The sequence below is a fragment of the Rhinolophus hipposideros genome (genome assembly GCF_964194185.1).
Source record: "Rhinolophus hipposideros genome assembly, chromosome: 11".
Classification (NCBI taxonomy): domain Eukaryota; kingdom Metazoa; phylum Chordata; class Mammalia; order Chiroptera; family Rhinolophidae; genus Rhinolophus; species Rhinolophus hipposideros.
Window position 1 is genome coordinate 5,235,673 of NC_138057.1, and position 20,179 is coordinate 5,255,851.

The following is a 20,179-nucleotide window of genomic DNA, read 5'->3' on the forward strand; positions in this document are numbered from 1 at the left end:
GTGGGAACAAATATTAAACTGGCAGTTTACCTCTCTTCCAGAAAGAATAGAAGCTGAAGATGTAATTCAGTAACTTCTTTCAATGCCTTAGAAGAAAACTGACAAGTTAGGATTCTGTATACATTAAAAATATCCTTCAAAAAGGAAGATCAATTTGAGACATATTTAGACTAACACATACTCAGAGAATTCATTATCAGCAGTCACACAACAGGTGGGAAACCTAATGCATTCTTCAGGCAGAAGGAAAATATTTAAAGATGGAAGGGTTGGAATTACAGCAAGGAATGAAGAGCAAAGCGGGTAAATCTACAAGGCTACTGACTGCACAAATTAATAATGTCTTAAGATAAAATACACACAGAATTTTAACACTACAACAGTGATATGCAAGTGAAAATGAGATAAATGTTAAGTGCCCAGGAAAAGAAATAACCAAATATTAGATTCTGATAATGCAAAGATGCATGTTTTAGTAACTTTCAAGAGGAAAAAATATAAAAATTAAACACATGGAGGAAGGCAAAAAAAGAGAGGAAAGGCACATAAAACAGGTACAATAAACAGAAAGCAATTACTAAGTAACAGATTTAAACTCAAATGTCTGTTATTTTGTTAAATGTTGATGGGTCCTGGAAAAACACACTTAAAGTTGAAAAAAAAGTAAAGGTGGAAAATCTCCTAAAGAAGGAAAAAAAGGGTACAAGTATATATACACTACATGTACTAACCAAAGATAGTACAGCTACTTTACAAGGAGGGACAAAATTTGAAAGACTGAATTCATGAGGAAGATATACAATTCTGAACATGTATGCACCTAATAACATAACCTCAAAATATATAAAGCAAAAATAACCAGAACTGAGAAGAAACAGACAAAAGCAAAAGCAAAGTACATGTGTACATTTCTTTTGTTAACCAATACAACCAGAAGACTGAAAAGAAAAGGAAAAAAAGAATAAGGATGTAGAAGAATTTAACATGATTAACCAAGTTGAACTGACAAACGTAAAACACAGCACCCAACAAAAAGCCGTATTCTTTCCAAGCGAACACAAGACATTTACAAAAATCGATCTGTTGGGTTATAAAGCTTCAAAAAATTTCACAAGCTTTTAATTACAGTGTTCTGACCACAATGGAATTTAGAAATCAGTAAAAAACAAATAGGCAGAGAACAAAGGCCTCTCAGAGCAGTGAAACTATTCTGTATGATACTATAATGGTGGCTACATATTTTAAATTTGTTTAAACCCACTGAATATGCTACACCACCAAAAGTGACCCCTAACATATAAACTGCGCTGGACTTTGTATGACAATGACGTGTCAGTGTAGGTTCATCCACTGTAATACACGTATAATCTGGTACAGGACACTGATCATGGGGGAGGCTGTGCATCTGTGGGGCAACAGCACAGGAGAACTCATCCTTTCTGCTCTATTTTGCTGCGAACCTAAAACTGCTCTTAAAAATAAAACCTATTTTAAAAAGATAGGTTAGTAAGTATGCTGTGGTTAAAAACAACTCCAGAAATCTTAGTTGCTTAATCTCACCATTGCTCTTAAGTTTGTGACAAGTCTCCTCTGCTCACATGTCATTGCGTAAGACAAATCACATGGCCACACCTAACTTAGGAGGCAGGAACCAGGGTAAGATACTACTACACATCCACTGGCACGACTAAAATTAAAAAGACCAACAATGCCAAATATTGAAGACGGGGAGCCACGAGCATGCATTCACTATAGCAGGAACAGGAACTGGTATGTCCACTTTGGAAAAGTCTGGCACTACCTACAAATACTAAACACAGGTATAATATGTGACCCAGCAATTCTACTCCTAACTCTACCCCACAGAAAACTGTGCCAGAAACGTGTCTGAATGTTCACAGCAAGTCATCTCACAGGAGCCCCAGGCCAGCTGCCAGGTGTGAATATGGAAATGAGGTGAGCCCCCTGGACCACCTACCCTGGGGAGCTTCACCTACCAGGCAGTTTAGCTGAATGACTCAGCAGCTCTGCTGAAGCCATCACTGCCCTCCTTCCAGCTGCAGGCTCCCCATACACAGACTTTCTAGCAGCAGAATGATAAAGCAGGCCCACTCCTGCAGGACAAGGGATGCCTCTGACCCAATTTTGGCTGGAGCACCTCTCGCTGGCCTTGCTTAAACTTTCTCAGAACTGCACTGCAGTCATAAGACATTTCCCCCTTCTTCCATCAGTCCCACCTCCAGAGGGAAACACTGGTAAGACTTTTCAGCATCTACCAGCACACTGTTGTGCAAATACTTAAAACATAATACAGATACACAAACATCTTGAAACGCACACACACCAAAATGGATATAAAGACCATTTACCATTAACCCCAATACTCCCACACATACAGATTTGTATACTTGTGCAAATATACCTATACAATAAATTCCTAGCAGTTGAATTGGTAGGCCAAACAGATTATGCACCTTTTAAATTAAGTATAGTGAAGTCGCTTTCCAAAAAGGCTCTACCAAATGAATAGTCCCACCAATGATATGAAATATTGAAAGACCGTGTATTTTAGTTAGGTAAACCTTATTTTGTGGACTAATATTTCAAAAATAGTGAAAAGTATGAATGAAAAGTACATGGGATTGCTTTTATCTTTTACTGTGTAATTTAAAGGAAAAACTTTTTAAGATTCAACAATACCAGAGTAAACCAAAACAAATGACCAATAGTTGTAACCCAGAGATTAACTCTCAATTAAAAAGGCCATTCAACAGACCTGCCACCCTCAGATCCAACTACCCGCACTGCATTTATGGACACCAGTTCAGTGCAGCATTTCCTGCTGTGATTTTTCTAACCTACAAAGAACAGTGACCAGCGCTCTCAAAAATACAGGGCTCCTCTTGCAAATGTCTTATGGCTGTGGGATAAGACACGAGTACTGAATGCCCCCAGGGTGGGCAAGCAGGTCTTTCACAACAAATCCACTCCAACACTCCAGTCTCAGTAAGTTTTTGGACCCTTCCTGTATTGTACACCAAGGAAGTTCTAGCATCTCCATTTCGCTTAGAAAAGGCCACCTTTTGGGTTGTTTAAGGCAATCAACCAAAGAGACCTTTCTAACCATTCAAGCTACAACACTGAATTCAGAATCTTGGCTTATAGGCCCATATCAACGAATTCAGCCTAACCCTACTTTATGTTCCTTCCACCACTATACCACTCCCTTAAGATCCATTCCCACACGTATTCCCCAAGTTCCTATGTATAGAATGCCAAAGCAGAGGATCTTCTGGAGGGCAGCACACCTCCTCCTGAGTCACACTTTTCATCTCACCCTTTGGGGTTTGCAGGATTATCATAAGAGAGGCCAATTACAGGTTTTTCCAGCAAATGTAGACTAAGTTGTTCAGGCATAAAATGGAAAGGCTGCTTTTCTTGGCAGAGAGCCCAGCAAATTTTAGGGATTCAAGGTCTCCATCTCAATCGGAATCTGACCATATGCCCCTAATCCAATTTTCAGGATCCCATTCCTTACCAATCAATGCTCTCTTACAAACTGGGAATTCAATTTGTACTTTTAGGGCAGACACAGAAACTCCCTTATGTGGAACCTGAGTTGGAAATTTAAAACCCTAAGTTCATCATTTCACTTTGTAATGTTTTAACTTAGCTAAACTGAACCACAGTCCCCAGAATTTCCTTTCGTGTTTGTTTCTGGTTTGGGCGGGCCACAAGGGCTCCTTGTACAGCAGGTGGAGGGCACAAGCAAAGGGGCATCTCTGTAAGCTGCACCCACTGACCTCGCCACCCACCTCACTCATGAAAGGTGTGCTGGGGCCTGCAATGACTGCAGCAACTACTGGATCTTCTCTCCCATGCTCTTCACGCTCCGACTCCTGGCCAGGAGAGTGTGGTTAGTTCCATAGCAAGGGCCCAGCTCTTGCAGGTTATCCACACGACCAACATCGCAGGCACCAGAACTGACACAGCTTTCAATTTGGCCTGCTGTGGCCTCAGCTTGCTCGTGTTCTTCCTCACTGCACATCCATCTTCCTTTCCCAAATGCCTGCCCTGTGGATTTCAATCTCCAGCATCAGGCACATAGACAGCAGCCTTATTGTATATAAGCTGCTCCATCAGCTCCTACACAACAACTCAGATACCTAATTACCACTGTCTCACAGACCCCTGTGCAGCAGACCAGACATAACCGCACAGCCTCCACCTTCCCTTGGACAATTCTAGCTACTGCCCAGGGTGGTTGAGCACCCACAACCCAGGAACTGAACAAAGTACTAGAAAAGTAATTATGGGCAAAACCAGGGATAATGTCTGCTTTCATAAAGCTGAGCCCTTTTGGGAAAATAAAAATCCTTTAAGTCATGTAAACTACTAAAACAAGGACAGAAAGTATTCCGGACAGAGGAAAAGAACAAGTGCTACGCTCCCTTGTGGAGGGCAAGATGGTGGGCACAGAAAATGGTAGAAGGACCAGCATGGCTGGGACTAGGAAACCAAGGGAAGATTTAGTGTAGTGAGGCAAAAGCCCCAAAGGATGACAACTTATGTATGCACTTGAGGCTCTGTGATGTAGTTCTGCCCTCAAAACAATTCGAAGCTATTGAGAGTTTTAAGTAAAAGGGTGACATAATTAGATCTGCCTTTTTAAAATGAAATTTTTTTTTAAAGATTTTATTGGGGAAGGGGAACAGGACTTTATTAGGGGACAGTGTGTACTTCCAGGGCTTTTTCCAAGTCAAGTTGTTGTCCTTTCAGTCTTAGTTGTGGAGGGTGCAGCTCAGCTCCAGGTACAGTTGACGTTGTTAGTTGCAGGGGACACAGCCCACCATCCCTTGCAGGAGTCGAACTGGCAACCTTGTAGTAGAGAGGACGCGCGCTCACACCAACTTAACCTTCCAGGAGCTCAGCGGCAACTCAGCTCAAGGTGCCCTGTTCAATCTTAGTTGCAGGGGGCAGAGCCCACCATCCCTTGTGGGACTCGAGGAATTGAACCGGCAACCTTGTGGTTGAGAGCCCACTGGCCCATGTGGGAATCGAACCAGCAGCCTTCGGAGTTAGGAACATGGAGCTCCAATCACCTGAGCCACCGGGCCGGCCCTAAAATGTAGTTTTTTGACACTAACAGAATTACAAACATATGTATCCATTTTACCCCCAAATCTCACTATCTTAAAGCTGTTCCTGCACAAATACAAAACAGTATAGCCACAAGATTTTCACTACTGCAATATTTACAAGTGTTCGTCATTAAGAGACAAAATGCAGGCACAAAAAAAGTGGAAAAGAGCTTATATAAAGTGACCTTCAGAATATATTAAGTAAAAAGAAGGCACACATAGAGTTCTATATTTTAAGGAAGAAGGAAAATGAAAATACACGTTTGAGCTTACATTTACAAAAATGAAGCAACAGAAGAATAAGCCAGAACTAATAAAAATGGGGCAGGAGAGGAACGAATAGAGGGGGCAGGACGGAAGGGAGGCCGTAAACATACCCTTGTAATACAGCTTTAACTTCTGAACCACGTGTTTTACGTACCAATAAAATACATTAAATTAAAGCAATCCTTAAAAGTTAAGGAGGGCTGGCCCGGTGGCTCAGGCGGTTGGAGTTCCATGTTCCTAACTCCGAAGGCTGCCGGTTCGATTCCCACATGGGCCAGTGGACTCTTAACCACAAGGCTGCCAGTTCAATTGCTCCAGTCCCTCAAGGGATGGTGGGCTCTGCCCTCTGCAACTAAGATTGAACACCGCACCTTGAGCTGAGCTGCCTCCTGGATGGCTCAGTTGGTTGGAGCGCAGATGCTGCACCACAAAGTTGCCGGTTCAACTCCCACAAGGGATGGTGGGCTGCGCCCCCTGCAACCAGGAACAGCAACTGGACCTGGAGCTGAGCTGCGCCCTCCACAACTAAGACTGAAAGGACAACAACTTGACTTGGAAAAAAGTCCTGGAAGTACACACTGTTCCCCGATAAAGTCCTGTTCCCCTTCCCCAATAAGAAAAAAAAAAAGCTAAGGATTTCATGCAAATAAACCAAACTAATACTCAGACTGGTACATAATCAGAGGGAAATTCTTTTCAAATGATTCTGAAATCCAGAATGTTAACTTTATATCCTTACGTGGATACATTCTAAGAATAAAAATAATGATATAAACCCATAATCAATTTATTTATTAGTGTTTTCAAACTACTATATTTATATTGTAGGGCAAAGGAAAGTGACTAATGCTAAGAATGCAAATTTTCAATAGTGTGAATTGGAAACATCAATACAAAATCAAAATGTATGTATTTCCCAAGTAAACCCAGTGAAAGCTGGGGCATCCCAGTAGCAATCAGGGTGCACAGCACCAGGTTTTGGTACCTAAATTCCGCTCCCAGATAAAAGGGGCTGAAAGAACCAGCTGACAGGTACTGGGCAAGAAAAACACAAAACGCATCTCAGACATCTCGTGTCAGGAGCAAGAAACAGTTCAAAGATCAATGAGGTTGTATCCAAGGGAAGCGAATTAGCTTCAAAGGACAACACCACCCTCAACTTAAGGCAAGCTGGGGAAAAAGAATGATAAGTAATTGATTAAAAGACACTGAATACACAAAAATCCGTGGGCCACAGTGATCCTCGAGAGAGAGCAAAAAGGAAGCTCACAACAAACCAATCCTTACAAAGTAAAAAGGACATTCTTATCACTTGTATCAGAACCTAAAACTCAAGCTAAGACTATTCAGATAGATGATGAGTTAATATTACAGATAGATACATAGATCATATACATGTCTACAACGTATAGATGATTTATAAATAAATATATGTCATATGCAGATTCTAAAATTAAACGTAGGTTATAAGGATATAACTATAAGCAAAATGAACTCACTAGAAACAAATAATCTAAATTTTTAAAAAGTTGTTTTGCTTTTGTATTTTAAAGACATTACTGCAATCTAAAAACATCTAAAATGTTAAATATATGGCGATGGAAAGAGAATTGACTCTGTCTGGGTGGTGAACACACAATGTGATAATATAGATGATGTATTACAGAATTGTACACCTGAAATCTGTGTAAATTTAACAATTGTAAATTTAACAAAATTAACAATTGTCACCCCAATAAACTCTAATTAAAAAACAAAGAATGATTTACTAGTGTTTTCATTCACTCTCTCAACATTTGGATAATACCCGTTCAATGAATCCTTCCTCCCCCCCACCCAACCCAATCCCCCAAAAGTCAACACATGCAACATTCTAGTAACTCCAGACTGATTCCTCCTGCCTCAAATGAGTTCACCTAACTTCTCCAGCAGGCTAGACGCTAAAGACTAGAGATCCTACACTGGCAGGTTACTCCAATACACCTTTCATGATGTTCAATGCCTGTCAATGGCTTCCATCACCTACAGGATAAACACCCATTGCCTTAATGTGATATGTAGAATTATTTAAAATCTGGCCCCAAATTGATCCCTAGACAAACTGGCGATGACAAACTACAGGTGGTGTCAGCAGGGGTGGTCATCATCGTGATCAATCCCCACAGAGCACTTAATGTACCCAAGAGCCACTGCACTGAAACGTGACACCTGATGAAGTAGACGTCCCCGTCCCATTCTACAACTTAACATACACAAGAGTAAAACATAACGAGGATTATTGGGATTCAAACCCAGGATGGTCTCAAACACTGTCTTCATGCCTCTGCTCCTGCTGTCGCTCCATCTAGACTTCCACGCTCTCCTACTCTGTATTCTGCAGGGGCATAACCTTCTTTCCAGATACCCTCAATAGAATTTCCTCATTATATTATGTGTATCTTCCTACCAGACTGTGAGGTCTCTAAAGGCACATCTTTATATATTATGTTCATACATGACTTGTTCTAAAAAGGACTTATGCCAATTTTAAGACCGTAAAACAAGCACCCAATAAAGATTTAATTAAAAATTAAATTGAATACTGGGCACAACTAAGCAACCTGGTTACTTCAACATGAAAAAGTCATGCTAATAACTACAGCAAAGTTCAAAAGCAGGAAGGGGGAGGAAATCAACAATGTTTGGCACCAACTGCTCTTTTTCAGGAACTGTATCGGAAACTCGAGTGTCCATTTAATTTAATTCTCATAATAGCTTTAGATGATAGGTTTCATCCCAGTTTACAGCTGAGGAATCCAAAGTTTTAAATGGCTACGTGATGAATCAGCTATGTGGCTTTGGACCAGTAGGGCTGAATTGCAACCCAACTCTTCTGAGTTGAAAGGCCATACTGTCTCCACATCCAACTCCAGAACTCATCTCCTTTTCACAGTACCATAATGTCTTCCAAACTGAACAAAATACTTGGACAAAGTAGTTGATTCCCCTCTTCCTTTTTACTCAAAGAGAACTATTTAATTAAGCATTTAATAAACATAAGTATTTACATGGATATACATTAACTGTTCTTTCTAAGCAAATTAAGATCCTGCTAACAGCCAAACCAAAAGAAATATCCAACAGCATTATTTTCAATCTCTAAATAATCCACATGAGTAATTCCAGAAACAACAGTATCCTTTTCATGTATTTCTAACATCCCAGGAAAAAAATGCTAACAATTAAGGAATGCATCCAGGGAAGTTGTAACTGTGTAATCAGGTAAGTCATGGGGACATGAAAACATTGTAATTAAATTTCTTCTAGTTAAGACTTCAAATTAATAACTCTCATAATATCTCGATACAATAACAGTCAAATTTGAGGTACTACGTCCCATAAGTGCACAGGCACACACAAACCACAACAATCTCCCAGTTCACAATTAAAGGAGAAGAACCACTCATTATCTAAGATATACTGTGGACACCCATGACCAACATTACCTAGACTTCATGGATGTTAATAGACATTACACTAACAACAAAACAAAAAGGGATCTGGGGCCGAATATGGAAAACACTACTGCACTGTTTCTCTCAGGCCTTAATGTGATAGTGTGAATTGTGACCCTAGGGGAGAAGAAAAGGACACAGCATTATTTCCCAAACTTACCACTTTTCCTGTAGCATCTCTTAGAGATACAGATGCTCCTCAATTTACAATGGGGTTACATCCCAAAGAACCCATCGTTAAGTTGAAAATACTGTAAATTGAAAATGCATTTAATACACCGAACCTACTAAACATCATGGCTTTGCCTAGCCTACCTTAAACGTGCTCAGAACACTTACATTAGCTTTCAGCTAGGCAGTTAGGTTAGGCAATTACTCATGAGTAACTGCCTTCCTCATCTTCTAACCAGAAACAGGACACACAGATGGGTATTTTGTAAACATGATGGGATGCAAAAACCCAAAACACAATACCCAAAAATCACTGGCAACACAGTACACAGTAGTGTTGGTTGTGACCACAGGCCTGACTGGGAGTTGTGGCTCACTGCCCAGCATCACCAGAGTATGGTACTGCATATCACTAGATAGGGAAGAGATCAAAATTCAACGTCTGAAGTCCGGTTTCTACTGAATGCATATTGTATTCACACCATCATAAAGTCGAAAAATCGTTAAGTGGGATGTCTGTTGTGTCACAAATAATGCCACCTTAAGCAACACAGTTTTGGATTCCAAAACTAAGTAAATATTGTTACCATATTCTGAGTCGGTAATTAAAGGTACTGTCAGAAACAGTCTTAGCGGAATTCCCGGGATCATTCAGTCTTAAAAGTCCTAAATTAAACATAAAGAGATGACTAAAGGCCCTTTTTCCTTACCCATTTCACAGCATTTTAACAGTAACCATTTCACTACTCAAAAGATTAGAAATTCTACTTTATTTCTCACAAACTACCAATAATTTCGACACATAGTGTGCAATCTTTACAGATAATCAAAACTGATAATAAACGTTCTGTACATTAGTAGCTACAATTTTTTGGTGTTTGCCCATTAATTAGGGCTGGGGGAGGGGATTTGGCAGAAGCCCTCCTCATTTCACTTGAGCCCCAACTGAAATTTCACAAAAGTTCAGTCTCTAAGAGTGTTCACAAGCTCAATCTGTTCTAGTACACACCCCCAGTACAGGTTTAATTTTCACTTCCTAACAAAAGCTACGTAGAAAGTAACTACTGTATTCTCTATCAATTCTTTCCAACTGCAGAGTTCCTTCCAGAAAATTCCAACAGGAGAAAGTTATATAGGTATTCGCATTTTGGTAAGTATGTCGTCTTTGGCAAAAATCACGTGACGTAGTGTGAGCCTTTAAAACACTGAAATGTATTGTGTTGCTTTTTGATGTGTGGCTAAACAATCCTCCTTTGCCACTTCAACATGCAGGAAAAACCATCTCCAAAATCCGAAATTCCATCCCACAAGTGAAAGAAAGCCAATAAATAGGAAACAACTGCGCACACAGACTTGGGGTGCCTATTTCGTGGCACTGACTGCGGAAGCCGTCACTAAAAGCCAGGCTGGTGATGTGGGGGTCGCACCCCAGGGCAGAGGCGGGCAGAACAGCCCCGAAGGCACTGCGCAGTTTCCGCGGCGTGCGATTCCTCTCCACACGCTGCGGAATGCGCTCAAGGTCACAGCGAGAGAAAAAGTGTGAGTGAGTGCGCAGACCCGCCGCCCGCCCGTCTCGGGGAAGGCGCCCACGGTGAAGGGCGCCGCGAGAAGAGCGGGGCGGCGGGCGTCACGGGGAGTGCCGGGGCGAGGACAGGAGGGCACCGCTGGGCCGCCGGCGCCCGTCCCCGGAGCTCCCTCCCTTCTCTCCCCGGGTCACAACCCTGTCCCTCCCCCAGCACAGGGTCCCGCACCGCCTAGCCCCCGGCCCAGGGACCCGTCCTCTCCTCTCCCCTCCCCGCGTCCCTCCCTCCCTCCAACCCCCCTCCCGCGCCCCGGGGGACGCCCGCCCTCCCCCTTTCTCCACCCCTCCCACGCCCACAGGGTCCCGTTCCCCTTCCCCAGCCCAGCCTGGGTTACACAACACTCACCCCGCCCGCCCCCGCTGGCACCCGCCGCAACGATCCCCCCCCCCCTCGGCCCGGGACCGCGCAGCCGCGGCGTCCGGAACAAAGCGCGCGGTGCGGCCGGGCCGGGGGCGGCGGCCATGTTGGCGGGGGCGGCGAACAAAGGCGTGCGGCCCGAGGCCCCCACCCACGGCCCGGCCGGCAGGGGGCGCTGTGCAGGCGCCGCCCGGACAATGAGCCGCGGCCCGTCGCTCCCCGGGCGCCGCCGCCCCTCATCGAGCCCAACGCACCCCCCTCACGGCGCCCTCTCCCCCACGACGCACGTGCCTCACCTGCCGGCCACCGAGGCCGCTGTCCGCAGCCCGCGGGGCCCGCCGTCCCGCGCCGCGCTCCCGCCCCGACCGAGCCAGACGGCGCCGCCCCGCCCCCGCTCCGCCGCCGCCACCGCCGCCGCCGCCCGCCCCCGGCCGCACGGCGCACGCGCACTACGCCGGCCGAGTGCGCCGGCTGCGCGGTTCGACCCCGGCCCGAAGGGCTGCACTGCGCAGGCGCTGCAGGCAGTGGGCGGGGCCTGGCGCTGCTCACCTGGCCGCAAGGTGGGCGGGGCAGGACTGAACTCTGCAGGGCCTGGCCGGCGACGGGGCAAGGCCCGGTGGGCGACGGAGCGGAGCCTGGCGCGGCTCACCTGGAGGTGGGGCGGGCGGGGAAGGACTGAGAGGGGCGGGACCTGGCGGGTGACGGCGCGGAGTCTGGTGGGGCGGGTCCTGGAGCTGCTCTCACCTGGTGGCGGGGCAGGCGAGCATGGCCGCCAGGCTCCAGGTGCTTTCCGGGAAAGGGCGGTGTTCAGGCCGCGTAGTCCCGGGAGCCGAGGTGGACGAGACTGGCGCCGGAAGTTAGGCCTCCAGGGAAGTTTCGTTTTCGCTCATCGGGAGGCCTTTAACCAGCCCTCCTTGTCCTTGTATTGAAGCAGCAAGTTGGTCTGCGGCGCTCACGCTGCCCGCAGGATGAGGCCAGGCACCTTGGCAACGGCGTCCGCAGGCTGAGCCGTGCTATCCACCGCGGGCCGCTTCCCACGCGGACTCCGCGGTGGCCCGGACCGGGCCGCACCTGCTCACTGCCCTACCTGGCGGAGGGGTGGTCTGGGAGGCCTCTGCAAGACCTGACGTCCTCCCAGTGGCCGGCCCCCACCGCAAACGGGAGTACTCGCGGGGCTCACCTGAGATCAGGAGCCAGGCATGCGCACGTCAACTTATTTGACTTTGCTTCATCCTAAAAGCCCTTTGAGCGTTAGGGTGGGTGTTTGCAGGGATAGAGAGGAAGGAACAGTTTTGACTCCTATGGGGGACCTGGAGGCTGAATCCCGGTTCTGAACCCCAACCCCTGCCCGGTGCTCTCCCCTTCCCCCAATTTGCCCCACTTCCAGCCTAGGCTCTCCCCTTCCCCCCAACAACCCTTCCTCCAGCTCCCACTAGCCGGTGTTCTCCACGTGGTTCCTCAAGTGCGAAAGCACAGCCATATCATAATACACCGCCTCCCCAAGTGTTGTCAGTGTAAATGACAAGACTTATTATTAGAAAGCACTTCGTACACTCTAACTTGCAGCACACCTGTTTGCAATACTCTTTGGGATTTCACTAGCACCCTTTTCTCCAAATAAGGTTGGTACGTGCCTTCTCCAATTGATCATGTCAGATAAGCACTGGCAGGCACGGGAAGTTCACAGGCCAACTAGAGGGCCAATTTAGATACAGACATATAAAAGTGAATCATCGTACTTAGCAGTTAGGAAGTATTGGGAAATTGTTACTTCTGTTTGTGCGTTTAATGTTGATGCCCCAGAGGGTAGTGGAGCATTTCAGGAACAAGGAGGAATGGTGCCAAGGAGCTGGTTGGAACACATCAGTGGCTCCCTGGGTTTTTCCACCTCACCACTATTGACATTTGGGGCCAGATAATTTTTTTTCAAGGGGAATGTTTGACAGCATCGCTGCCCTCTTCCCTCTAGATGCCAGTAGTATACCCACTCTCCCAACAGTACCACAACCAAAAATGTCTCCAGAAAAAGCCCAATGTGTTGTGTCATGTCCCCCGCCTCCTCCCTGAGAACCCCTGGTTTAAATGTTGCCTCTAGTGATGGTCACTGAAGCTATCAAGGCAGCCAGCCCTATGTCAGAAAAGGCCACGTTCTCCAGAGGACAACTACCAGTTCTGCTAGTAGTATCTCAACTGCCCTCTGAAGCCTTGCTCATTAGCATGCCGAATGTCAAAAATGGGTTTTTACATCACCCATGCATATCTGCCAAAAATCTTTAAAATGAATCTGGTCACCACGGAGTAAAAAATCAGACATCCCTGTACATTCTGCAAAACAGCTCCACCAGACTCTTCGAAAAGTCTATACAGTAGTACATCGATTTTCGAATGTCTCCATTGACGAACATTTCAGTTTACAAACACTGTTAACCCAGAAGTAAATGCTTCGGTTTTCGAACTTGCCTCAGAAATGAAACATGTCACACGACTTCCGCTGAGTTGAAGATCCTGAGGTCTAGCCGTCGGCTGTTTTCGAACGTTTCAGAACTCTAATGGTCTTCCGGAACAGATTACGTTCAAAAACCGAGGTATCACTGTATCAAGAAAAGCACAGAAAAGCTAGGGAATCACTCCGAACATAGTAGGAGACCACCAACAAATCATCACAGGACCCTTCATCATACACCAGGTTGAAGGAAAGAAGTTATGAAAGAGAATTCCAGGGACAATTGGAGAACTTTGTGGAATAATATTAGTCTTACTGAATCATAATTAAAGGTTTCAGTGTGGTAATGGCTATTAATGAGAATGCCTTGTTATTAGGAGATATGTGCTGGATTATTTAAAGTCAATAATCTTTGACTTTATAATAATCTCTGACTAATTTAAAGTCAATAATCTTGTGGTGGCTACAACTTCCTTTCAAATGGCTCAGAAACAGGTGTGTTTTCTATAGAGATAAGCATATAGTGCAAAATGTTAACAAATGGGGATCTAGATAATGGTATATGTGTATTCATTGTACAATTTTTTTCAACTTTTCTGAAAAGCTAATTTCTTTCAAAATAAGCTGGAGAAGTGGAATTCAAGTTATTTCATGAATTGCTAGAATGCTCAGTAAGCCGCATTGCTTCAGCTTCACAGGCTCCCCCTGTTCTTTTCCAACTTGCTGACCAAACATTTACAGAAACCTAAATATACAGAGCATGCCAAAAAGTGTATACACACTTTAAGAAAGGAAAACTATTAAAATTGTAATACTCACTATATACTGATAACAATAGATGAATACAAGTCACGTTGACTTCTGCAATTACAAGAGGTGCTCAAAGTGGGTACCATCAGCATCCAGGCACTTCTGATTATGGCGAACTACTGCTTCAGCAACGTTGACCAAAGTGTTCACTTGTATACATTTTTTTGACACCCCCGGTATAGTTCATTCCTTTACAATTTCTCAACCATATTTGACTTCTGGATTTTAGATCTGCGTGGCCTACGTCTATTTTCCTCCTACAGGAAGGAATTCATATTTGCTTATACCTGTAGTAGGGCCTATGTTTCTTTTAATGCTGTGTCCCTGGGTTCCTACTTGGGAATATGGGAATTTCTGCCCCAGAGATGAATACGTTTGTTGACCTAAAAATAAATGGCCAAAGTGAGGCAGCAAGCATATATTTGAGATCCAAAAGAATAGCCATTGGGGAAGTACTGATTCAGGCAGAAACCCAAATAGCGTTCAGGTTAGGAGGCAGAGGCAAAGGGCTATTTATAAGAAAGGGAATGGGAACAATTACATCATTAGAAGGAAGGAATTTCTATAGGGGTAGATAAGCTAACTTAGTGATGCTAATTCTAAAGAATGTTTCTAATTCTCAGTCCAGTAGTCATAATAACTGCTTTCTGGTTGTTTTTGCAAACAGTTGTTTGGGATGTAATGTTGCTTTAGGCCCAGTCCAAAGGTTATTTTGCCCTGTTTTAACATTCCAAAGGGTTGAAGCAAAGACTGCAAGGCAGCTCTGGAATGGCAGCTCAACTCCATTTTAAAGTGGCTCCATTTAGTATTTTTTTTACACATTTGTGATATGGGAGTGGAGCGAACTCAGACCCACTGGTGAACCCTGGTATATCTACCCTACTGACATTGATGTGATACTGGAAACCAACCCTTTTCAAATTAGTTACATAATTATTCAATTACGCAACATAGCAGAAAGTATTCAGAATCCAGTATATACCCCTTACATAGGGATATTTCTTTGTATTGGCTTAACCTCTAGGTGGATGAGCTTGGTGGGCATGCTCTCTCCCAGTGCTGCCTGGGTCACCCCCAGTTGGTCCCACAGCCTGGTCACAGGCAGTGGGGGCAAAGTCATTGAAATGGGAGTGTTCAGGGTTTTTACACAGGGAACACATTGATCCTCATGGATGGGGCTCATGCTGGCTCTCCCACTCCCACCTGTGACTATATGTTTGTGGCTACACTGATGAAGCAGCCCGAACATGTGAATCCTGATAAAATGGTGGGCACACTAGGACAGAGGCAGCTCTTCTCTCATGGTCCTGATCAGGCGCTGGGCCAGATCTCTCTGACTGACAGCCATGTTGGTACACACTCTACAGAAGGAAGTATAAGATCCAGAGCCTTCCTGGATGGCCAGCAGTAGGACCAGAAAGAGGGGAAGGGGTAAGGAGAGCTCAGGAAGGGCAGAATCAGCTGTGCCGGGAACCCCTCCACTCGTGGCTACAGGAGGCTGGAATTGGTGCCAGTAGATTCTCCAAGCCTCTCATCACCCTTTGTCATCTTATCTTTTATCACCCTTGCAGAGGACAGATCCTTTGATTCCTTTCCCTGCTGTATCTCTACTGCCTAGGATAGAGCCTGTGAAGAGAAGGGGTTCATTAATGACTCTACAGAAGAATCTGTGGTCTCTAGACGGCTTCCCCAGGTTTGTGTCACAACATAAATGCTAAAGTTATTCTTCTAGAGGAAGTAACCCCTTAGGAAAAACAATCAGGTTCCCATCCTAAGATGCTAATGCTGGCCCTGGAGAAGCCACACCCAGTTCTAGGCCCAGGCCCCTGTCTTCTGACCCCTTCCCCACTCCCCCAATGCCCTCTCTAGGGTCCACCTCAACTAGGGTATGAGTCCCCTCCTTTCCCATTCAGAATGGAAGGGGTCTGGCCACCTAGATTCCATGGAAGCCTCAGGTCAGGTAGACCCCACACTAAAGTATCTTCCTATTGAAGGGGGAGGGAACTGGCCTGCTGCAACTCTCTCTGCTTGGATGTCTGGCAATAGTGGGATTAGAAGTGTCAAAGAGGGCCACTTTTCTCTCTGGAATCCTGTCTCTCAGAAGGTACTCTCTCCACACTCATTTTTGGCTTGATATCTTGTTCCTGGAACCTTAGCAAAATCACAAATGAGAGTGCCATGCCGCTTCCAGGCTTCTCTCAAACAATTGAAACTGTCACTGTCACAGCACTGTTGAATGTAAAGTTATAACAGAAGAGCTTTTCCACTCCCTGGCTCAACAAGTATCCAATGGACCCTATCAGCAGGAGGAGTTGCATTCGCCTCTGGAGAAAACGCTATGTGTACATACACAAGCTATGTACGCTATGTGTACATAGGGGATGCTATGTGTACATGTCACATTTACATGTGACAAAAAGGTCATGGAGAGAACATCACATGGTGCTAAGGAAATGTTTATTGAATCAATGACTCCAAGAGAGAAACAGCAGAAGCAGAATTTAGCCATCTGGTCAACTACATACGCAGCTTCCTCCTCTGGCTCCCTCTTTCCTCCCTCCAGGTCATTTTCTATAAAGGAGGCAAATAAATGCTTATAAATGTCACTTCTTCAGAGAAGCCTCACCTGATCACCTGCACAAGTAGATTGTCCTCTCTATTCTCTTTTACTTAGATCCTTGTGTATTTTTCTTTGCAGTTCTGATTCTCTTTTGTAATTACATACATTGTTGATTTGTTTACTGGGTATTGTCTGTTGCCCTCCCTATTATAAAGCCCAGAGGGCAGAAACAAGATCTATTTTCCTTAGCAACATACTTCTTAGGGGACAGTAAGTGTTCAACAACTATGTATTATAAATTAATGCATGACTTGTTCTGGGAATACTGGATCTTATGGATTTATTAGGACACAGAGATTGTGAAGGGCCTCAAACGCCAGAATACTGGGAACTTTAAACTCTCCTTACCTACTCTTACAACGTTATGTCAGGATCAAAATAAAGTTTACACGTGTGTAGGACACGTGTAAAAAGTTTCATCATCCAGTAGGAAACAGCTAAAGATGTTCGGTCAGGTTTGTGGTTGACTTTGTTCAATCAATCTGGTGCTATCTAGAGGAGAATTTGCAATGGGAATCATGAAATATAGCAGGCCATGAAGAAAGTTACTATAATAACTTTTGGGTACAGGATTTGAACTGAATGGAATACTTACGAAAAGAATAATAACTTTCAAACAGCAAGCAAACTGGATACTTGATAATAGTGGGGAGTTATTATTTTAGTGGCAGGGGGATGATAGTAACATTATGGTTAGGTTGAGAAGGAGGAAGTTCTCACTATTAAAAGAAACATCTTGAAAGATTTTAAACAGTATGATGATACAATTATACTGATTTCTCTCAACAAATTAGTTTGCCTGTTTTTGAACTTTTATAAATGGAATCAAACAGTGACATGGCTACAAATCACATATTCCTTCAATATTGTTTACGTATCCCTATATGCAATCTGGAATATATACTTGTAGGATATATTCCTGGAAGTGGGATTCCTGAATACAGCGTGTGAGTCTTTGTGTTAATAGACACTACATGCACACAACAATATCAAAATTTTAGATCTTTGTCTATTTAACAACTGAGTAAAATCATATCCCATGATAGTTTTTATTTGCATTTCTCTCACTGCAATAGAGATTGGTCTCTTTTCATATGTTTAAAAGTCATTTGATCCTAAGGAATCCACTAAAAATATCACAAGAAATAAATGAGTTCAGCAAGGTTGTAGGACATAGATCAATGTACAAAAATCAATTGTATTTCTATACACAACAATGAACAAACCAAAAGTGAAATTAAGAAAACAATTCCTTTTATGATAGATTTCAAAAGTATAAAATAGAAATAAATTTTAACAAAAGAAGCTCAAAATTTATACTCTGAAAACTACCAGAAAATGTTGAAAAAAGTTAAAGAACTAAATCAGTTGAAAGTATCCAATATTCACAGATTGAAAGAATATTTATACATGGCAATACTCCCCAAATTGATCTACAGATTCAATGCAGCCCGTATCAATATCCCAGAAGACATTTTTGCAGAAATTGACAAGCTAATCCTAAAACTAAGATATAAATTTAAGGACTCCAGGATCACCAAATCAACAGTGAAAAAGAAGAATTGAGTTTGAGGAATGATACTTCTTTGTTTTTAAAACTTACTACAAAGCTACAGGAAGCAAAACAACATGATACTACCATAAGAGTAGATATATAGCTAGATGGAATAGAGAGTCCAGAAACAAACCCTTACATTTATATTATTCTTTATTTTTTAAAAGACTTTTTATTAAAATATAGCTAATGTACAATATTATATTAGTTTCAGGTGTACACCATAGTTATTCAACATTAATGTACCTAAAGAAGTGATCACCATGATAAGTTCAGTAACCAACCATCCGACAACGTACACTATCACAATATTATTGACTATATTCCCTAGGCTGTACATTACATGCACATGACTTATTTTATACCTGGAAATTTGAATCTCATTCCTTTTCACTTTCCCGCTCCTTTTTTAAATTTTTCAGTTACAGTTAACATTCAATATTAATTTATATTAGTTTCAGGTGTACAGCTTAGTGGTTAGACATTTATATAATTAACAAAGTGATTCCCTGAGTAGTCAGTCTAGTACCCACCTGGAATTATACATAGTTATTATATTATTAACTATATTCCTTATATTTTACTTTACATTCCCATGACTACTGTGTAACTACCAATTTGTGTTTCTTAATCCCTTCATCTTTTTTCACCCGCACCCAAACCTCCTCCCATCTACTAGCAGCCATTAGCTTGTTTCCTGTATCTATGAGTCTGTTTGTTTTGTATGTTCATTTATTTTGTTCTTTAGATTCCATATATAAATGACATCACATTGTATTTTTCTTTCTCTGCCTGACTTGCTTCACTTAGCATAATACCTTCCAGGTCCATTCATGTTGTTATAAATGGTAAGATTTTTTCTTTTTTATGGATGAGTAATATTGCATTGTATATATGTACCACTTTTTTATCCAATCATCTGTTGATGGACACAGTTGCTTTTGTATCTTGGCAATTTTAAATAATGCTGTAACAAAAATAGGTATGCATATATCTTTTCAAATTAGTGTTTTGGATTTTTTTGGATACCCAGAACTACAATGGCTAGTTCATAAAGTAGTTCTATTTTTAACATTTTGAGGAACCTTTATACTGTTTTCCATAGTAGTTGCTCCAATTTCCAATCCCAGCAACAGTGCATGAGGGTTCCCTTTTCTCTACATCCTTGCTAACACTTGTTGTTTGTTGATTTATTGATGACGGCCATTCTGACAGGTGTGAGGTGGTATCTCATTTTAGCTTTAATTTTCATTTCTCTGATGATTAGTGATATTGAGTATCTTCATATGTCTACTGGCTATCTGCATGTCCTCTTTGGAGACATGTCTACTGTAGGAAAGATGTTAAAGAAAATTTGCCTTCATTGGTTGATGTGAGCTTTTGTCTATTAGCTTTTATCTGTTCCTGTAGGTGAGGTGATTTCTGTACTGTGATCAGGGGTTGAGTAAATTCCCCCTTTGGTCTCATTCTCCTGAGCAGGGGAGACATGAGATGAAGTTTGTTGTTCTGTCCGTGTTGTGAGGTGATAGTTAGCTTAGGGTTAAAGAAATTCTTGCTCAGAGGTTGAGAGCATTCCCTCGTCCTTCTGTCTGTTTCACCCACATGAACAGATGAAGTGAAAAAGTAGCTAAGTTATATCAGGACAACGTGCCAGACATGTTGCCAGGCTTTGGAAGACCTGGGGCTGATGGTCCCAAGCAAGAACAGTAGATACTGCTTATCCAGATGAATTGGCCCT

The 20,179-nt window shown here is 43.2% G+C and overlaps 1 protein-coding gene across 3 annotated transcripts in view; it reads right to left on the reverse strand.

Moving 5' to 3' along the window:
- Positions 1-11,430, reverse strand: part of SPIN1 (spindlin 1) — a 67,749-nt gene extending 56,319 nt beyond the window's left edge. The window contains exon 1 of one of the 3 annotated variants that reach the window (XM_081065531.1): positions 11,310-11,430. The gene's annotated coding sequence lies outside the window, so the exon portion shown is untranslated. Of the gene's footprint in view, positions 1-11,001; positions 11,160-11,309 lie in introns of those variants that run through there. The other 2 variants (XM_081065533.1, XM_081065532.1) reach the window with 2 other exon arrangements.
- Positions 11,431-20,179: the final 8,749 nt, after the last annotated feature.